Source organism: Camellia sinensis, chromosome 7 (genome assembly GCF_055761805.1).
Source record: "Camellia sinensis isolate YWXY chromosome 7, ASM5576180v1, whole genome shotgun sequence".
Classification (NCBI taxonomy): Eukaryota; Viridiplantae; Streptophyta; class Magnoliopsida; order Ericales; family Theaceae; genus Camellia; species Camellia sinensis.
The window spans coordinates 673,184-693,182 of NC_138967.1; the positions used below are offsets into that span (position 1 = coordinate 673,184).

General features: G+C 34.4%; 1 protein-coding gene across 3 annotated transcripts in view; it reads right to left on the bottom strand.

The window, feature by feature from the left end:
- Positions 1 to 5,952: 5,952 nt before the first annotated feature.
- The window catches only part of LOC114292546 (uncharacterized), a 40,703-nt gene continuing 26,656 nt past the window's right edge, over positions 5,953 to 19,999 (bottom strand). For 2 of the 3 annotated variants that reach the window (XR_014334879.1, XM_082877262.1), the window contains one exon: positions 5,953 to 7,242. The gene's annotated coding sequence lies outside the window, so the exon portion shown is untranslated. The remainder of the gene's footprint in view (positions 7,243 to 19,999) is intronic. The other variant, XR_014334877.1, reaches the window with a different exon arrangement.

The window sequence follows — 19,999 nt, forward strand, 5'->3', positions numbered from 1 at the left end:
TTGTCAGTATATGCAGATGCATTGTCAAGTCACATGACTTGGCACACAATATTTGCTTTACTCTGTTTTTCCATTCTAGTGACAACTCATACCTTGTTCGTATATGTGGGACTGCTATGCAGAGGCATCTTCCTAAAGCCGTTCATAACCAACTATATAAACAACTAAAGGTGAAGACACAACCTTACAACTTATTTCGCCCTACGAAATTATCATTCATTTGTTTTAAAAAATTAGCATGGCTACATGGTTCATGGGAGGGAGTGGGAGTCGCAGAGGTGGTAGGAACTTGCAAAGGGGTGACAGTTCACGACGAGGAGGGGGAAGGGGAAGTGACGATGCTGAAGATGAAACACCATTTGCTCTGTTAGATGCCTCTTGTGCTTATCATGATAAGTTTGGGAAGTGACATTTTGTCATGCCCAAGTACTATCGAGATCCATGTGGTTTAGTGGAGGATCCATCAGATAATCAAATAGGATATGGTTTAGCAAACGCTAGACTTTTGAAGTGGCCCACACTATTTATAGAGCGAGTGCAAATGGAAAGATTATGTCGGGAAAATCGACTGAAGGTGCCAAAAGCACGTTCTGTTGAGATCCAAAAGGAAGATCCTGATAATGTTGATCGACTATGTGAAAGACTACAACGTGAGATTTCTCAAATGGGCCGTAGGTTAGCCCGTGATATGCAGCTACACATAGTTAAGAAGGATGCCCAGAAGAAAAGAACAGAACCAAATGTTGCGGCTATCAAGGGTATCATGGAGGATTCTGAACTTGTCTCTGACGCTGAGCTTTCGGATTGTTCAGACTCTGAGCCACCTGCCGATTTAAGTGCGAATTAGGTGTTAATGTCTACACTTCGGCAATATAACAACTTGCATTAATATGTAATGTTTGTGTTAGACTAAGTGTTTCCCTAATGAGTTTGTTAGATTGTCTACCTAATATTTGTCTGTCTAACTATTATGTTTATGTATTGTGTGTTCAGTTCATGGTGTCTAGGATGTATGTATTGTGTGTTCAGTTCATGGTGTCCAGAATGTATTTTTGTGGGAGACTTATGTCTGTACTACCTATGTAACTGAAAACTGTTAGATTTGCAACTTCAGTTATGTTGTTTTCACGCATGTATGAGTATTTAGTAAATTAGTGGCTTCTTATATTATGTATTAAGTTTTATTACAAAAATGTTGACAAAATTTATTTGTGGAAAAATACACTTTTATTTGTATTAAGCTTTCAATGTTCATCAAATTTTCGGCCCCAAACAGTGAAAACGTGTTTTGTAATAGCGTTTTAGCCTAATTTGGAAATTCCGTCCAAACTAGGTCTAGTTTGGGAATTAAGATGATAATTTGGCTTAATATGGGAAAAGCCCCGAAATATAGTGCACATTAAAAAAATAAATTAAATATTTAAAACATAAAATATTTATTCCCACTCCAGGGTGGGTTTTGTAAACACTTTGAAATTTTGAAAAAATTTTAAAAGTGATTTTGGAATTTTTTTTTCAAAAAAATTGAACTACAAATATTCGTTTTTTCTGTTTGTTTGTATTTTTGACATTTAGTGTATTTATGCTAGGTATGTTTAAAAACTTAAAATATTAAAAAATTCAACAAAAACAAAAAAATATGAAAAATAAGAAAATAGAATTTTCTAAAAAATGTTTTGGAAAACTCAAAGCAAGCATTACGTTTTAATTTTTATTTTTATTTGTGCTGCAATTTTCTAAAGAAACCCATCTTTGAATGCATTGAAATTGCTGCTCTCTTACTCATCTTTTCATTCCCAAGTCCAACCTTCCCACATGAGAAAACATAATTAAAAAAAAAATTCTAAAACCATTTTTTATTAAAAATATTTGTCGTCAAAAAATATTTATGTTGAAAATATAAATTTAAAAAAATTAATGTAAAAACTTTATATTTTAAAACGACTTTTTATTAAAAAAAATTTTGGTAGTTTACATATTTAAGTTGAAAATATAAATTTAAAAAAATTAAAAATTAATGTAAAACCGGTTTTTCTAAAACGATTTTTCTAAAACCGTTTTTTATTAAAAAATATTTTTGGTCATAACATATTTATTTAAAAAAAAATTAATGTAAAAACGGCTTTTCTAAAACCGGTTTTTATTAAAAAAAAATTTGAACAAAAAATATTTATGTTGAAAATATAAATTAAAAAAAAATTAATGTTGAAAAACGGCTTTTAAAATCGGTTTTCATTAAAAAAAAATTTAACAAAAAATATATATGTTGAAAATATAAATAAATAAAAATAATGTTGAAAAACGGCTTTTCTAAAACCGGTTTTCATTAAAAAAAAAATTTGAAAAAACGGCTTTTCTAAAACCGGTTTTCATTAAAAAAAAATTTGAACAAAAAATATTTATGTTGAAAATATAAATAAAAAAAAATTAATGTTGAAAACGGCTTTTCAAAAACCGGTTTTCATTAAAAAAAATTTTGAACAAAAAATATTTATGTTGAAAATATAAATTAAAAAAAAAATTAATGTTGAAAACGGCTTTTCGAAAACCGGTTTTCATTAAAAAAAAATTTTGAACAAAAAATATTTATGTTGAAAATATAAATTAAAAAAAAATTAATGTTGAAAACGGCTTTTCTAAAACCGGTTTTCATTAAAAAAAAATTTTGAACAAAAAATATTTATGTTGAAAATATAAATTAAAAAAAAATTAATGGGAAAACGGTTTTACGAAAACCGTTTTTAATTAATTCAGAATAATTAAAAACTTAATTAAAAACAGCTTTAGAAAAGCCGGTTTCTATTTTCAAATTTTATTATTATTTTAATCGATGAATACGGTTTTGTGAAAACCGTTTTCTGAAAAACGGCGTTACAAAAACCGTTTTACCCTACTTTGGGAATAAAGATAAAAATACACCCTAAAATGGGACTGAAATGTTCAAAACGGCACAAAGAGGGAAATTGGCCTTCTCTCTCTCTCTCTCCCCCCCCCCCCCACTTTTTTTTGTCTTTATTTTATTTTGTTTTTATTTTTATTTTTTGCCTGTTTCACTTTAAAAAAAACATATAAGCATTTGTTTTTGTGGTTTTTTTTGGGTTAAAAAATCACTATCAGTACACTACTACTACACTTATATTATTAGAATTATATTATATTTTATTTTTCTTATCAAGTTTATTATATCTTATTTTTAAATTTCAACTTAATTTTTTTCAATCTTCATTTGATATTTACTAAATTTCTATCTAACTCATTTTTTTAAGATTTATTTAAGTTTCTGTTTCTATATTCTTATAATTTATCTTCAAATTTACACTTGATTTTTTTTAATCTTTATCTTATATTTATGAGATCTATCCATACTCTTGATTTTTAATTGAGTTTATTCTTTTTCTAAGATTTATTTGATTTTCACTTTCTATATTCTTATAGTTTATCTTCAAATTCAAACTTAATTTATTTTTATTTTTATTTTTATTTATAAAACTTCACTCTTGCACTTCCTTTTTAGTTGAGATCAATGAAGTCTGCTATTTAAGTATCTATCTAAATTAATAGCATAGTATTCAGTTATTAATTTTTAATATATTTAGTATTATTTATCACCTTTTGTTACTTATTCATACATAACATAGGTTACCACTAATATAATATATATATATATAGATGTATGTCATAGAACTTTACTACATTTATAGGACAATATTGCAAAGAATAAAGAAGGCAAAAATGAAAAATGCGAAAAAAACTTTCAGAGTTTGAGTTTGGCTATTGTAATAATACTTTTTAATTTAAATGATTTATATACTTATTTTATAACCATTATATATGTAATAAAAATCTTTTATTAAATTGAAAACCTCATTCAAAAACTACAAAAACATGTAATTGATTATGAGGGAGTTAATTGCTTTTAGGATATGTTTGAAGCCTCGGTTGGATAGTTGATAGTTTAGTAAAAAAAATCACTAAAAAAGTTAAGTTTTTTTAAATTTATATAAAAAGTCAATTTTTATTTTTATTTTTATCTTTCACTCTAAACCATCCTCTTTGTCATCCCTGTTGTCGTCGCTATCTAACTCCATCACTATCACCACCAAACTTTAGTCAATACTGAAAGCTAAATTTGAAGAAAAAGAACATCTACAACAATAAAAGAGAAGGATTGAGAACTTCAAGGAGTTGGCTTAATGGGTGAAACTTAGGGCATAAAGGTATTCTCTCTAAAGTTTCAAGTTCAACTCCTATTAGGAATAATCCGCTCATTGGAGTCATGCCTACGGACTCTGCCTTAGATTTGCCCAATCCACGTGGAGGGGGCGTTTTGCATAGGTCTTGGGATTAATCGAAGTGCATGTAAGTTGATTTGGACACCTGATCACAAACAAAAAAATAAAAAAGAAAAAAAATGAGAATTGAGAGAAAAGGAGACTATTATAAATGTGCAATGATCCTTTCCTTGTCTCCTTACTTGCTGAGCTATTGGACTCACTGTTGGGCTCAATTTTGATAATCCAAACTGTTCACATTTTAAGATTTGTTGAGTATATCATACCTGTAAAAAAATCAAATTGATCGGATATCAGAAACGTGTTCGGATCATTGAACTAAAAACCATTGAAAAAAATAATAATAAACAGTTTTCCAAACACATGGTTTCTAATATCCGATCAACTTGATTTTTTACAGACATGATATACTCAACAAATCTTAAAATATGATCATTTCGGATCATCGAAATTGGGCCAAAAGTGGGCCTAATGACCCAACAAGTAGGAAGAAAATGAGAGAGAGAGAGTAAGGAGAGGATCCATGCTCATTATAAATAAACCCGTCTTCCTAGACATAAAAAATCAGAATTCCATTACTGAATTTTCCAATCTCCGCATATTGATTTCATACATGTATTATTTTATTTATTTTTCACAGGACAAGATGTTTGTAAGTTAGATTACTGTGACGACCCCGCCACGTGTAATATTTTATATTTGGTTAATTAAGGAGATTTGTGATTTTAATTAGTCGTTATCCTAATCTAATTTGAGAATTATGAGAATTGTAGAATCTAATTCGTATATGATTTTATTAAAGATTTATTTTGGAATTAAAAATTAAAGGTCCAAATGGCTTAAGGAAGTGAAATTAAGAAGTTGAATCAATTTAATTTTAATTACGGACCCATTTGGGAGTTTAATTAAATATTTGATTCAGTTTAGTAAAATTGAGATTCGATTAATTAGGTCCAAATTAGAGTTAATTAAATTATGAGGATTGAGAATTGTGATTATTATGAATTAAATTTATTTATGGAGTGTCCAATTTGAATATGTAATTTATTGACGAAAACTTTGAGTCTGATTAAAAATTGAAGGCCTAAATGATTTTGGAAATCAAAATTGATGATGACAATAATCTTAATTAAATATTTGGAGTCTTTCGGGAGTTTGATTAAACATTTGATTTAGACTGATAATTTAAATAGAATAAATTGGGCCTTAATAGAAGTCAATTGGATTGATCAAGATTAAAAAGTGATTAATTAAGCTAATGTATAATTAGTGTGCTAAACTAATCCTACTATACATCACCCCATGGATTAATTTAAGGTGGACAAGTGTCCCACTATTTTAATATATATATATATACTAGCGTATGCCCGTGCCTGAAGGCACGGTATAAATAATGTTAGGATCAAATTATAATTATAATTATAATTTATACAACTACACAATTGAGAAAACTCAGTTTGATCCAACTTTATAGACTCACACATATATTCAAGAACGATCACCACAGAGTTCTATTTAAAAAATAGCAAAGGAAACTAAGTAGAATAGATTTAGTTTCCATTGCCTTTGTCGGACTGGGAAGAAACAGAGGGTGGGAAGGCAAGTAAAGCAATAATGTAATTGGCAATTCTAAAGCAATAAAATACACCTGACAACAACATTTTATAAGCAATAATGAAGGCAACTGAAGCAACATTGTAAATAATGTTAGGATCAAAATGTAATTGAAGTTTGTGAAGGACAAAATTTAAATAAAATAAAACAACAAAAACATTCAAGCACATAACAGCTTGATTAATTGTTCGTAGCATGAGGAAATTAGGCTCTTGTTCATTCCACTCTCAAACGGATCCTAAAACAACCAAAATGAAAATGAAGAAACTGATAGCAAAATAGGTTTAATAGTTAGCAATCAAATAGAGAGAGAAGGGGAGAGGCAAAACAAACAGACACAACCCAAGAAATTCTAAACAAACCCTAAGAATTCCATGACTAAACCTTTGGATCATACAGGAAAGTAAAATTTTCCATAAACTACAGACTACTTGCAAGATGCATTATGGTCCAAAATGAATTAAAATAAATCAAAATGGGTGATCAAGGGCCTCAATCTCATAGCTTACAGTTTATATCCATGATAGTAATGCCTTTACATGCAGTAAACCAATGTGATGTGTTATGTCATTTCCATTCTTTTCACAACCCTTACAATCCAACCAAAGGCTTATATACTTTTATAACCTCAAAATAGCAAGAAAGCTGCAAGTTTTATAACATTAAAAAAAAAAAAAAAAACAGTTTGTACAAACATGTAAAGAAACATAGCAAAAGAAATCTGAAGTGGACAGACACCCAAAAGAGTCACACAACACAGCACAATTTTTTTTTCTTTTAAAAGAGTAGGGAGTGAATTCACAGGAAGAAACAAAATTCTATGAAACTCAAATGAAACACCAATTTATTAGAAACCCAAATAAACTCCAAATTCAGCACTTCAGCAACACCAATTTACCAGCACTTCAACTAAACCCTCAATTTTGCCAACAGCCCCACCCAAAAGCTTCATAGTAAAACAATCCAATTCCAACCCCAAAATAGAACATTTCACAGTACCAACACTTCAAAAAAAAAAAAAATCATGGAATAAGTCAGACTTCACATACAATTACTCAATTACTCTTCCTTTTTACTCAATAACTCAATTACTCTTCATACTCTTTTTTCTTTTTTTGGCAGAAAATGTGAGCATAGCTATTCCAGAAAGGAGAGCCAAAAAGAAATAGAGATAGAGAGAAAAGGAAAGAAAGAGAAATCAAATTACCTGGTTAACATGGGTTAAATCCCTCAAACAATTCGATTCTTTCCCAATAGCAACAACACCACAATTTTCCCAACAGCAGCATGTGTTTTACAATTTTCCCAACAGTAGCAGCACCACAATTGCTTAATGCTAGGGAAACAAACACAACCATCAGAGCTGAAAAAAATAGAGAGAAAAGGGAAAAGGCAGAAACATATTGAAACCCCAAGCGGAAAACCAGTTGTAGAACAGGAAATAAACCCAGATTGAGAGAGAGAATGGCAGCCCAAAATCTATACAATAAAGTACCTCTCAAGATATAACTATAACATCAAACCTAAAATGGAAAAAATAATAATAATAATAATAATAATAATAAAATCAATAAAAAGTACTTTAATTCAAATCAAAAACAACTAAAACCTTTTCCCAAACAAAACTAATTTAGCTAGGCTAAATTAGCCAAAAGGCCAACAGGCAAAATCAACTCTTCCCAAACCAAGCTAAATTTCAAAGACACCTTTCACTTTCCTGAGATTATTTCCCACATCAGAGTAAACCTTAAACTGACACTACATTTCACCATACCATACTTTAATCAGAAACAAAATTGTTTCAGACTCCAACAAACTTGGTCCTCGCTTAAATGCCACCAACAAAACCACTACAAACCAAAAAATTCAAGTCCAGTTCGCATAGATTTTGGTATCATTGCAACAATTTAAAAACCAGTAACGGCATTCTCTGGTCATCCAAGACAATTCAAATATTAGTATTTGACTCCCCTTCTCTGCAAAAGAACATAAAACCCCCATATCAACATATCCAAGCATTGATTAAATAAAAAAAAGTACGCCCATGAAGCCAATACAACACCTGTATGGACCACCCAATTAAAAAGTTCAGCAGCATGCAGAACATGTTGGAAATGGTTATAAAATTCTGGATAAAACCAGAATTTTTTCCTAAGTTCGGTCTATTTTTTAGGTGGGCCCCGAGTGTCGATTTACTCGGGTCAAAGTGGTAACGCGTTCTATGCCGCGTTGTGATTCACGTGGTATATTTGGTTGCTCAAAACCATTACCGAGTGAATGGGAAATTGAAGCCAAAGTGTGCTCCATGGAAATGGAGTTTTGGTGGAAATTCCTTAAAGTTGTAAATTGGCTTGTCCCACATTGATTTGGTGGGAAGTTTTGAAAGGGTTTATAAGGCTTAGGGTGAGATACTTGGGGTGTGCCCCAAGGGGTACCCAAGTGTTTTAGAGGGAGAGGTTATGGGCAAAATGGGCTAGACCCATTGGACCCAAAAATCACCACGCGCGCGCGCCGCCGCCGGCCGTCCGGTCGGGCGGGCTGGGCTTGGGCGCGGGTGCGGGGTGTGTGGTTGGGCTTCTAATCTTTTTGGGCCAAAAACATTTGAATTTAATTTTATTTTTTATTAAAATAAAATCCATAATTCAAATTAAATTGGTTTGGATTTTTTGTTCATCCAAACAGGGCCCTTCCCGGTTTCAAACAGAATTAAACTGTTTTGGATTTAGTGCTCATCCAAACAGAGCCCTTCCCGTTTTCAAACAGAATTAAACTGTTTTAGATTTATTGTTCATCCAAACAGGGCCCTTCCCGTTTCTATCTGTTTGAATAAACAGATTCAAATCTGTTTAAATTTGAATCTAACAGGTTTCATACCTGTTCAATTCAAAACGAAAAGCCACCTTAACATCTATAAATAGACTAGCCTCCCATTTGGATTTTACTCAGATTTTCGTACTCCATCCTCTGCAAATTATATTCTTCATCTTGCTGCATTTTATTTCCGAAAGAAAGAGTGTAAACACTTAGTGTGTTCGTAAGGCAAACAATTTGTAGTGCTGCTATTGTTTGTGGTAGATCATTTCATCCTGGGAGATAGACGTCCAAATTCTGAAAGCACCGTGGAGAGGACGAATCTGTCTTAAGGACACAGTGTTAAACACTGGACTTGATCAGAAAAATTATTCATATAAATTAACCAAGTAAGTTGTTTAATTTAATTCTGTTTTTATTTGTTTATTTAATCAGATTTTAATTTTGTTTTTGTAACAAAATAAAATCTGTGGTTTTATTTATTTATTTTTATTTTGAGTTTGATCTTTGTAATCAAACATATTCTCTCCTTTTCTTTATTTCTTTATATTCTGGTTGTTGTTTAGTACACAACAGAATTTAATTAATTTAAATACAGTGAAGATTGTCCAACAATCTTAAGACAGATTCCTTTTTGGGTATCTTTATTGTATTTAATTTTCTGTGTTTTCAAATTAATATTCTGGTTGGAAAAACAAATAGTGATTTATGCTATTTGACAGATAGTAGTAATATACTGTCTCTTTTCTTTGACAACAACTAGTAGTACGATACTGGTGTCATTAACAATTCAGAATATTATTTGGTATTACAGAAAATTCTTGTGATATTTTATTTTTCTAGTTTTAGTAACAAGGAAAATAAAATTATTTTGTTGTTATAATTATTTTCTGGTTTTAGTAACTAGAAAATTAATTTGTGTTTTAATATTTTCTGATTTTTGTAATCAGAGATTATGGCTACTACAACTGAAACTGCATCTGGCAGTGGTACTCCTATTGTTACACATACATCGGTCCCTATCCAGAACCATGTTCATGTACCAATCAATCATGGAGAAAAATCGGAAAAATTTAATGGTACCGAGTTTAAGAGATGGCAGCAGAAGATGCTGTTCTATCTTACAACTCTTAATTTGGCCCGGTTTCTCCATGAAGAGGCTCCAGCACTTAAAGAGGGTGAAAGTGATCGGCAAGTTGTTGCCGCTGTAGATGCTTGGAAACATTCAGATTTCCTGTGCAGAAACTACATCCTAAATGGCCTTGACAATATGCTGTATAATGTATACAGTCCTCTGAAAACAGCAAAAGAATTGTGGGATTCTTTGGAGAAGAAATACAAGACAGAAGATGCCGGCACGAAGAAATTTGTCGTCGGTAAATTTCTGGACTTTGTTATGGTAGACTCCCAAACGGTAATATCTCAAGTTCAAAGTTTTCAAATAATTTTGCATGATATTCATTCAGAAGGTATGTCTCTTAGCGAGTCATTCCAAGTCGCTGCTTTAGTGGAAAAGTTACCACCGGCTTGGAAAGATTTCAAAAATTATTTAAAACATAAACGCAAAGAGATGACTATGGATGAATTGATTGTAAGATTAAGAATTGAAGAAGATAACCGAAAGGCTGAAAAGAGGAATGGGAAAAATCCCATTGAGTCCAAGGCAAATGTGGTTGAACAAGTTCATAAACCACATAACAAAAAGAGAAAGTTTACTGGAGATGGTCCTAAACAAGGCGATAGTAGCAAGAAGTTCAAAGGAAAATGCTATAACTGTGGCGAAACTGGACATCGAGCTTCTGACTGCTGCCGCCCTAAAAAGAATCATGGAAGTACAAGTAAGAAGACCACCAATCAGGCCAATGTAACAGAATTGGATTACATCTCTGACGGAGTGAATGACATCAACCTTTCTGCTGTGGTGTCTGAGGCTAACTTGGTTGGAAATCCCAAAGAGTGGTGGGTTGACACTGGAGCAACTCGTCACATATGTGAGGAAAGAAGATGTTCACTACCTACAATGAGGCTGCAAATGGTGAACAACTTTTCATGGGAAATTCTTCTACTTCTACTATGGTTGGACAAGGGAAAGTAATCTTGAAGATAACATCAGGGAAAGAACTGACCCTCAACAACGTACTGCATGTACCTGACATCCGGAAGAATTTAGTTTCTGGGTCTTTGTTAAGTAAAAATGGTTTTAGGCTTGTATTTGAGTCTGATAAATTTGTATTAACAAAGAGTGGTATGTATGTTGGTAAGGGATACATGAGTGATGGTCTCTTTAAGTTGAATGTAATGACAGTTGTACCGAAAGTTGCTATGAATAAGAATAACACATCTTTTGTTTATATTCTTGAGTCAAATTTATGGCATGGTAGATTAGGACATGTGAATTTTGATGCTTTGCGTAGATTAATTGGTTTAGATTATATACCAAAGTTTGAAATTAATCCTAATCATAAATGTGAAATTTGTGTAGAAGCGAAACTAACTAAGGCTCCATTTAAATCGGTAGAAAGAAAAACCGAACCTCTAGAATTAATTCATACTGATGTATGTGATTTAAAATTTATTCAAACTAGAGGAGGCAAAAAGTATTTCATAACATTTATCGATGATTGCACAAGATATTGTTATGTTTATTTACTTAGAAGTAAAGATGAAGCCTTAGAAATGTTTAAACTCTACAAAACAGAAGTTGAAAATCAACTTGGTAAAACCATTAAAATGGTTAGAAGTGATAGGGGTGGTGAATATGATGCACCATTAAATGAATTTTGTGCACAACATGGCATTATTCACCAAACTACAGCCCCTTATTCTCCACAGCAAAATGGAATTGCTGAAAGGAAGAATAAAACCCTAAAAGAAATGATGAATGACATGTTACTAAGTTCAGGCTTACCACAGAACTTGTGGGGGGAAGCAATATTGTCTGCTAATTATGTTCTTAATAGAATACCCCACAATAAAACCAAAAGCATTCCTTATGAATTGTGGAAAGGTCGACCACCTTCCTACAAATACTTAAAAGTGTGGGGGTGTTTGGCAAAAGTTGAAGTACCTGTTCCTAACAAGACTAAGATAGGACCAAAAACAGTAGATTGTGTGTTTATTGGTTATGCTCAGAATAGTAGTGCATATCGGTTTCTGACTTATAAATCAGATATACCTGATATAAATGTGAACACTATTATAGAGTCAAGGAATGCTGTGTTTTTTGAACATGTCTTTCCTTACAAGAAAGGACAGGAATTAAGTTCACAGAAAAGAACTTATGATTGTACACAAAGTCAAGAGACTAATGACAATCAAACACAAGAGACTAGTAATAGTCTCGACCAACAGGATTTAACTAATGATGAACCAAGACGAAGTAAAAGAGCGAGAACATCAAAATCCTTTGGTCCAGATTTTCTGACATACTTGTTAGAAAATGAACCTCAAAGCTTTAAGGCAGCAATGACAGGTCCTGAAGCACCTTTGTGGAAAGAGGCTGTTAATAATGAAATTGAATCCATTATGCAAAATCATACTTGGGAATTGGTGGATCTTCCACCAGGTTCTAAACCTCTTGGATATAAATGGATATTCAAGAGAAAAATGAAAGCAGATGGTTCAATTGACAAGTATAAAGCAAGACTTGTTGTTAAAGGTTACAGACAAAAGGAAGGTCTGGACTATTTTGACACATATTCCCCTGTGACAAGAATAACATCCATTCGCATGCTTATTTCTATAGCAGCGTTGTTTAAATTAGAAATACATCAAATGGATGTTAAAACAGCTTTCTTAAACGGTGATCTAAATGAAGAGATCTATATGGAACAACCCGAAGGGTTTGTAGTATCAGGGCAAGAAAAGAAAGTTTGTCGACTTGTAAAATCCCTTTATGGATTAAAACAAGCACCTAAGCAATGGCATGAAATATTTGATCATGCAATGCTTACTAATGGGTTTAAGATAAAGGAATGTGACAAATGCGTCTATGTTAAAAACACTGACCAAGGATATGTCATAGTTTGTCTTTATGTGGATGACATGCTTATCATCGGAAGCAGTCAAAACATGATCAAATCAACTAAGCAGATGCTTAACAAAAGATTTGATATGAAAGATATGGGGGTCGCAGATGTTATATTAGGAATGAAAATTACTAAAACATTTGACGGATATGCATTATCTCAATCTCATTATATTGAGAAAATCCTTGATAAATTTATCAAGGATGATTTGAATTTAGCTAGAACACCTGTAGACATCAGTCTTTATTTATCAAAAAATAAAGGTGATGCAGTGTCTCAGTTAAAATACTCCCAAATCATTGGAAGCCTAATGTACCTAATGAATTGTACTCGTCCTGATATAGCTTATGCTATCAGTAAATTGAGTAGGTACATTAGTAACCCTGGAGAAGACCATTGGAAAGCGATCATTCGAGTTCTTAGATATCTAAGATTTACTCGTGATCATGGTTTGAACTTTACTCGATATCCAGCAGTACTCGAAGGTTATTGTGATGCCAATTGGATATCGGATACTAAAGATTCAAAATCCACTAGTGGATATGTCTTTACTCTAGGAGGCGCTGCTGTTTCTTGGAAGTCCACGAAACAAACTTGTATCGCACGATCCACAATGGAATCCGAGTTCATTGCTTTAGACAAAGCAGGTGAAGAAGCAGAATGGCTTCGTCACTTCTTCGAAGACATTCCAATGTGGCCAAAACCTGTGCCAGCTATTTGCATTCATTGTGATAGTCAATCTGCAATAGGCAGGGCACAGAATCATATGTATAATGGTAAGTCACGACATATTCGTCGTCGACATAATACCGTAAGGCAATTGTTGTCAAACGGAATAATCTCAATAGATTATATAAAATCTAAAGAGAATATTGCGGATCCGTTAACAAAAGGTTTGACAAAAGAGCTAGTGTATAGTTCATCAAAGGGGATGGGATTAAAGCCTATTACATAAGAGTCGTCATAATGGTAACCCTACTTATATGACTGGAGATCCCAAGAACTAAGTTCAAAGGGACAACTAAGTTATGTATGGCTCACCAGAAATCACCAAGGGATTAAAAATTCCCTACCCATTCCTATGGTGAGAGTGATATCTGCAACATATGTTGTATGCAGGGGTATAAGGATAAGCTTTGCTTTTAATGATTACTTATATCTTGATTAAGGCATAAAATCAAGATGAGTATAAGGAGATACTCACAATAAGAATCACCTATATGAGTGTTGAACTGGGGCCGGTTCTATGAGAATGAAGAGGCTTAATTCTCTAGAAACACTTATGAAAACCAGGTGCGTTCAAGGTCAAAATGAACACAACAGTGAGAACCACGATGTGTTAGAAGATATTTTGTGTGAAATCTATTGTCTTGGCTTACACAAACGGCTGAACAATTCAAGGCATCGCGTCCATTGGTTAACCAGTAAGTCCGATAGGTTATCACTAGGGAAGGTTCAAAGCCGAAAACTACCTATCCTGATGCAAGATATTTTCGACTTATACTATTTCGTTAAAGTCTGCATATTGTTGCATTTCCGTTGTCATCAAATTTCATTCATGTGGGGGATTGTTGGAAATGGTTATAAAATTCTGGATAAAACCAGAATTTTTTCCTAAGTTCGGTCTATTTTTTAGGTGGGCCCCGAGTGTCGATTTACTCGGGTCAAAGTGGTAACGCGTTCTATGCCGCGTTGTGATTCACGTGGTATATTTGGTTGCTCAAAACCATTACCGAGTGAATGGGAAATTGAAGCCAAAGTGTGCTCCATGGAAATGGAGTTTTGGTGGAAATTCCTTAAAGTTGTAAATTGGCTTGTCCCACATTGATTTGGTGGGAAGTTTTGAAAGGGTTTATAAGGCTTAGGGTGAGATACTTGGGGTGTGCCCCAAGGGGTACCCAAGTGTTTTAGAGGGAGAGGTTATGGGAAAAATGGGCTAGACCCATTGGACTCAAAAATCACCACACGCGCGCGCCGCCGCGGTCCGTCCGGGCGGGCTGGGCTGGGCTGGGCTTGGGCGCGGGTGCGGGGTGTGTGGTTGGGCTTCTAATCTTTTTGGGCCAAAAACATTTGAATTTAATTTTATTTTTTATTAAAATAAAATCCATAATTCAAATTAAATTGGTTTGGATTTTTTGTTCATCCAAACAGGGCCCTTCCCGGTTTCAAACAGAATTAAACTGTTTTGGATTTAGTGCTCATCCAAACAGAGCCCTTCCCGTTTTCAAACAGAATTAAACTGTTTTAGATTTATTGTTCATCCAAACAGGGCCCTTCCCGTTTCTATCTGTTTGAATAAACAGATTCAAATCTGTTTAAATTTGAATCTAACAGGTTTCATACCTGTTCAATTCAAAACGAAAAGCCACCTTAACATCTATAAATAGACTAGCCTCCCATTTGGATTTTACTCAGATTTTCGTACTCCATCCTCTGCAAATTATATTCTTCATCTTGCTGCATTTTATTTCCGAAAGAAAGAGTGTAAACACTTAGTGTGTTCGTAAGGCAAACAATTTGTAGTGCTGCTATTGTTTGTGGTAGATCATTTCATCCTGGGAGATAGACGTCCAAATTCTGAAAGCACCGTGGAGAGGACGAATCTGTCTTAAGGACACAGTGTTAAACACTGGACTTGATCAGAAAAATTATTCATATAAATTAACCAAGTAAGTTGTTTAATTTAATTCTGTTTTTATTTGTTTATTTAATCAGATTTTAATTTTGTTTTTGTAACAAAATAAAATCTGTGGTTTTATTTATTTATTTTTATTTTGAGTTTGATTTTTGTAATCAAACATATTCTCTCCTTTTCTTTATTTCTTTATATTCTGGTTGTTGTTTAGTACACAACAGAATTTAATTAATTTAAATACAGTGAAGATTGTCCAACAGAACACAATTACCACAATTCAAACCAATAATTAATTGTGCCAAACCACATATATAATCTAAGGATTGGTTGCTAGTACCAAGATTGCAATAAAATCCATTTAATAAAAACAAATTTAAAGCAAAGTATTCCAAGTTTTCAACACAATACTAATTCAAGCAGAGAATTTGTCAAAATTCCCTAGACAGCAATAAAATCGGTGTCCTTTGTTGCATGCCACTATCAATATCTAGCGGCAAGCACACTGCTATAATTTCTAATGGATTAAGAAAATAAAATAATAAGAAAATATGGTCCATTGCCAACATTTAGTGCCTTACTGAATAGAAGAAGAAATATTGGAAAGAGTTTCTGTGGGGAAGAGACACAGATCAACATTTAGTGCCTCGGTAGCCAAAAATAGTACACCTAAAAATTCATACTGCTATTCTTCAAGACTAAAGTCATGATTATTGCAACACCACTATTAGCTTACACAACGAATGAAAGTAATAGACTATCAACAAAATAGGGCTTCAATGCTTACATATTGACAACAATGAGTTCCTTTAACAGCTTCCTCAAACAGCAGCAGCACCATAATCTATTATTGTTCAAATGTTTCTGTTGGCTTTTTGGCTTTTCGAAGGGTATTTTTGTGAATGTGAGCGTGCCAGCAAGGATCAATCAGTCCTTACAGAATTTGTGATTGCCAACCAATTATCAGACGATTGTGTTTTAGTTCTTTTCAGCCTCAATGAAGAGGACTTTTACTGGTGGCTTGACTTAGGAGAAGTTAATAGAAATAACAGTAATATGAAGAACAATTGAAGTATTTCATAAAAATGAACACTTACAATGGTCCGAACTCAGCCTCAGAGAGGTTTACAACAGCAATCTACTTGAATCTACTTGAAGCTACTCCTACGAATCGAAGCGCAGTGCGGGTATTTAAAGTGCAGGTATTTAAAGAACAGGTATTTAAAGACTGGAAATGTAAAAGACTGGAAAAGAAAATATATGAAGTAAATGACTGATTTGTATGATCTGAGTCCGTCCTTTTTTCTGGGGGCTGCCCTGCTATTTATACTCGTCAGTGATGACCTTCGAACTGCACTTCGAACCGTCGAACTGCTCCTCCATGATCGCTGATCATGCTCCCTTACAAGTAGCTCCATTACGCCATTACTGGCAGTTGAGCTTCCCTCTTGTACTTGAATTTGAATATGAGTAACCGTTGAAGATATGTCATCTTGCATCCCGTTATTGATCTAGTGTTACTCAAATCATGTGAGGACCAATATTTATTGCCACGTGTACGATCAGGATTAAAGGTTTGAATAACCTTCCTTTATTGCCCTTACTCTGCCACGTGTCGAACTGTAACTGGCTTTTACAAAATATGTAGCCAACATTACCCCCCGCACTAATATACCCAATACTTGGTGATATTAGTGGATTACAGTTTTCCCGCGCCTCTAGATCGTGTATGGAGTCCAAATTCTGGAAATACAACCGTCATCCATTTGGTGATCATTTGCATTAACTCGTTGAACATCCCAATACCTTAGTATTCGAACAGGCTATGGCTGCATCAACTTCCCTTACTACTGATCAAGCATATGAAGAGCCTTTGAGTGATGTTATTCCTCCTCGAAAGAATCTCCACGCATTCATTAGCCACCTTTACCCGCCCTTCTCTATTCAGGTAATGGAGGCTTTTGCAGATTATAAACCTTTGGACTACGAACACATTGCCTTTAATCCCTTGGTTTACAAGCTTACAGACACAAAGAGTTTTTCCCCTAAGCTCCCTTTGTATTTTGACCAAACTACTCTCAAGCCTTTGCTTCGACAAGTTGCAAATATGGACTTAGGAAATTCTTCTTCACAGACCTCTGCATGGGATGAAACTGTAACCTCTTCACCCTCTGGGGCTTCTGGCTGGACAAGCTGGTCAACTCCTGAGACTTATGATTTAAGGGAGCGAATCAATCACCATTTTGTTGAGTTCACTGACCCCTTGGAGTTTCCCTCCTACGCTCGAAGTTCAGTGGTCTACCCTTACGTGCCCATTGACCTTCGACGTAGCTTGGAAGAGACTCTGCTTGTGGCTTGGTATACTTCTTCCATGCCTACAAAGATAATGCACCCTGCCCGGCGTCCAGAAGAAGCACAAGGGTATACCCCTTCATTCTTAGCCAAGAAGGCGAAGATTTGTTCTTCTGATTGGCTTGATTACATTAATGCCTTTGTTCCTTCTGCTCCCGTGCCATCTCCCATAATAGAGGCATCCACACCCTCTTCTGCATCTTCTGAGATAGAAACATCTACTCTATTCCCATCCTCCGAAGCAGGATCATCTTCTCCTTCTCCTTCTCCCATTCTTTCCTGGACAGAGAAACTAAGACTTGCCCTTCCAATGGACAAAGTTTTTCCACCTTACCAACCTCCGTTACCTCCTTTTCCAGCCGAGCGAAAGCAAGCTCAACTTTTGCTCGCGGCTTTCTCCCACCTGCCCTTCAATGTTCTTGAGGATGACATTCCTCTTAAGAACTTTCAATGGGCTTGTGATGTCTTGACTAGAGGTCATGTTCTTAACCCTATTGCCCAGGCAGAGCTTCATTTGTTTTTGGACCAACTCCCAGTGCTCCTCTACTGGCATCAGAATTCTAAGATCACCATCCAAAATCTGGATCAACTTTCATCTCTCCGAATTCATGCCCAGTATGAAGCAGAGAATTTTATCGAAGAGTTTGATGACTTCAGGAATAAAGATTCTGCGTACTGGGATGATTTGGTTATAGATGAATTGGAACAAAAATCGAGAGAAGAGGCTTTCGAAGCAAAGGCTGAAGAACTCTATTATGAAGTGAGAGCTCATCAGCTTATGCAATCAACTTTAGAAGAAATAGAAGAAATAATAAAGAAAGAACGAAAATTTATTGACCATTGCTGGACAAAATTTCATGACCTTGTTATTTATTCTATTCCTTATTTTTATGAGCTTGAATTTGTACCCAGATAGGGTTACCTAATGTAATCATCTTGGCTTTAATATAAACAAAGTCTTTCTGTATTTAACACTGTTTGACTTTGTTTCCTTTTATCTTTAACAGCTAACTCGTAACTTCGAATTTGAACAATCTCACCCTTCGAATCAATTGTTTAATGAAGTACTAAAAGAACCAATCATGTCTTTTTCCAATTCATGGAGTAAAATTGACAATTCTGGCAGATATTATTTTAGTACTTCGATTTCAATGACTTTATTCTTCAACACTAACTGTAACCAATATATGGTCATGGTTGATAAAGCCAATCAATTTTAAACTGATCTCTTTTGGCTTCGAAGGGCAACCTATGGCAATTCCTTCTTGCTCATATAGAAACCAATGATTGGTCTTGGATGTTTCGAACAGTGCCCCTCTTCCTTAAAGAGTCCTAGGGTTTGCTTCGAATGTTGTCATTTTGACTGATAACCTTCAAACAGGTCTTTAGATTTTTTGAAGTAGACCAATACTTTGAGCATTCAAGCATTTTTAAGCATGTAGTATGCTCCGAACAGCGTTTCGCATACTCAGAGGATACTAGGTTTTGCTCCGAAGGTCGTTACTTTGATTTATAACCCCTAAACAGACCCATAATCAAGCAATTTAGCACCTTTAAGCATATACTAGGCTTCGAAGCCGACTTATGTATTTCGAAGCCGTTGTTATTTGATTTTTTGACGCCAAGATCTTGTTTTCGAAGCCAAATATTTCATTTCGAAGCTGGCCCCAATCAACGGAATAAGCTTTTCCCTCAAAAACTATCAATATTGGAAGAAATTCCTCGCATTCGTACTTTTAGTACTTAACGACTTACGGGGTATAATTTCGGACACAAAGGTTTTAAAACCCTCTCGTTTCGTGTTCCGAAATCTCTTGCCTTTTACAAACCCTTCTCTCTACTGGTTCTTCTGATCTTCTTTGCTCTTCTTTTGCTTACTACCAATGGATCCTTCCTCTCTAAAAGTACTTGCTGGCGACCATATCAGTCCTACCATGGCTTTGAAACATTGTATCGATGAAGAAATCAGCAAGCTGACATCTGGTGAGTCAAGTAACATCGATGGTCGTCTTTTCGTTCCTCGCCACAGCAACAAACAGGAGTACGTCCTAGGTCCTATCTTCCGGGAGGTTCCTGCTCAACTCCCAGCTCTGTACCCTCGTTTGGAGGACCATTTCCTTCTTTATGAAGGAAGGCTTAATTGGGGAACTTGGAGGGTAAACCGTCCTCATCGCTGCTGGCCGACATTGAGGACTGAATGGGAGGAATGGTATGACAGAGTGGTGCCTGCGAGAGAGGATGACCTGCAAGAGCTTTATATCCTCGATGCC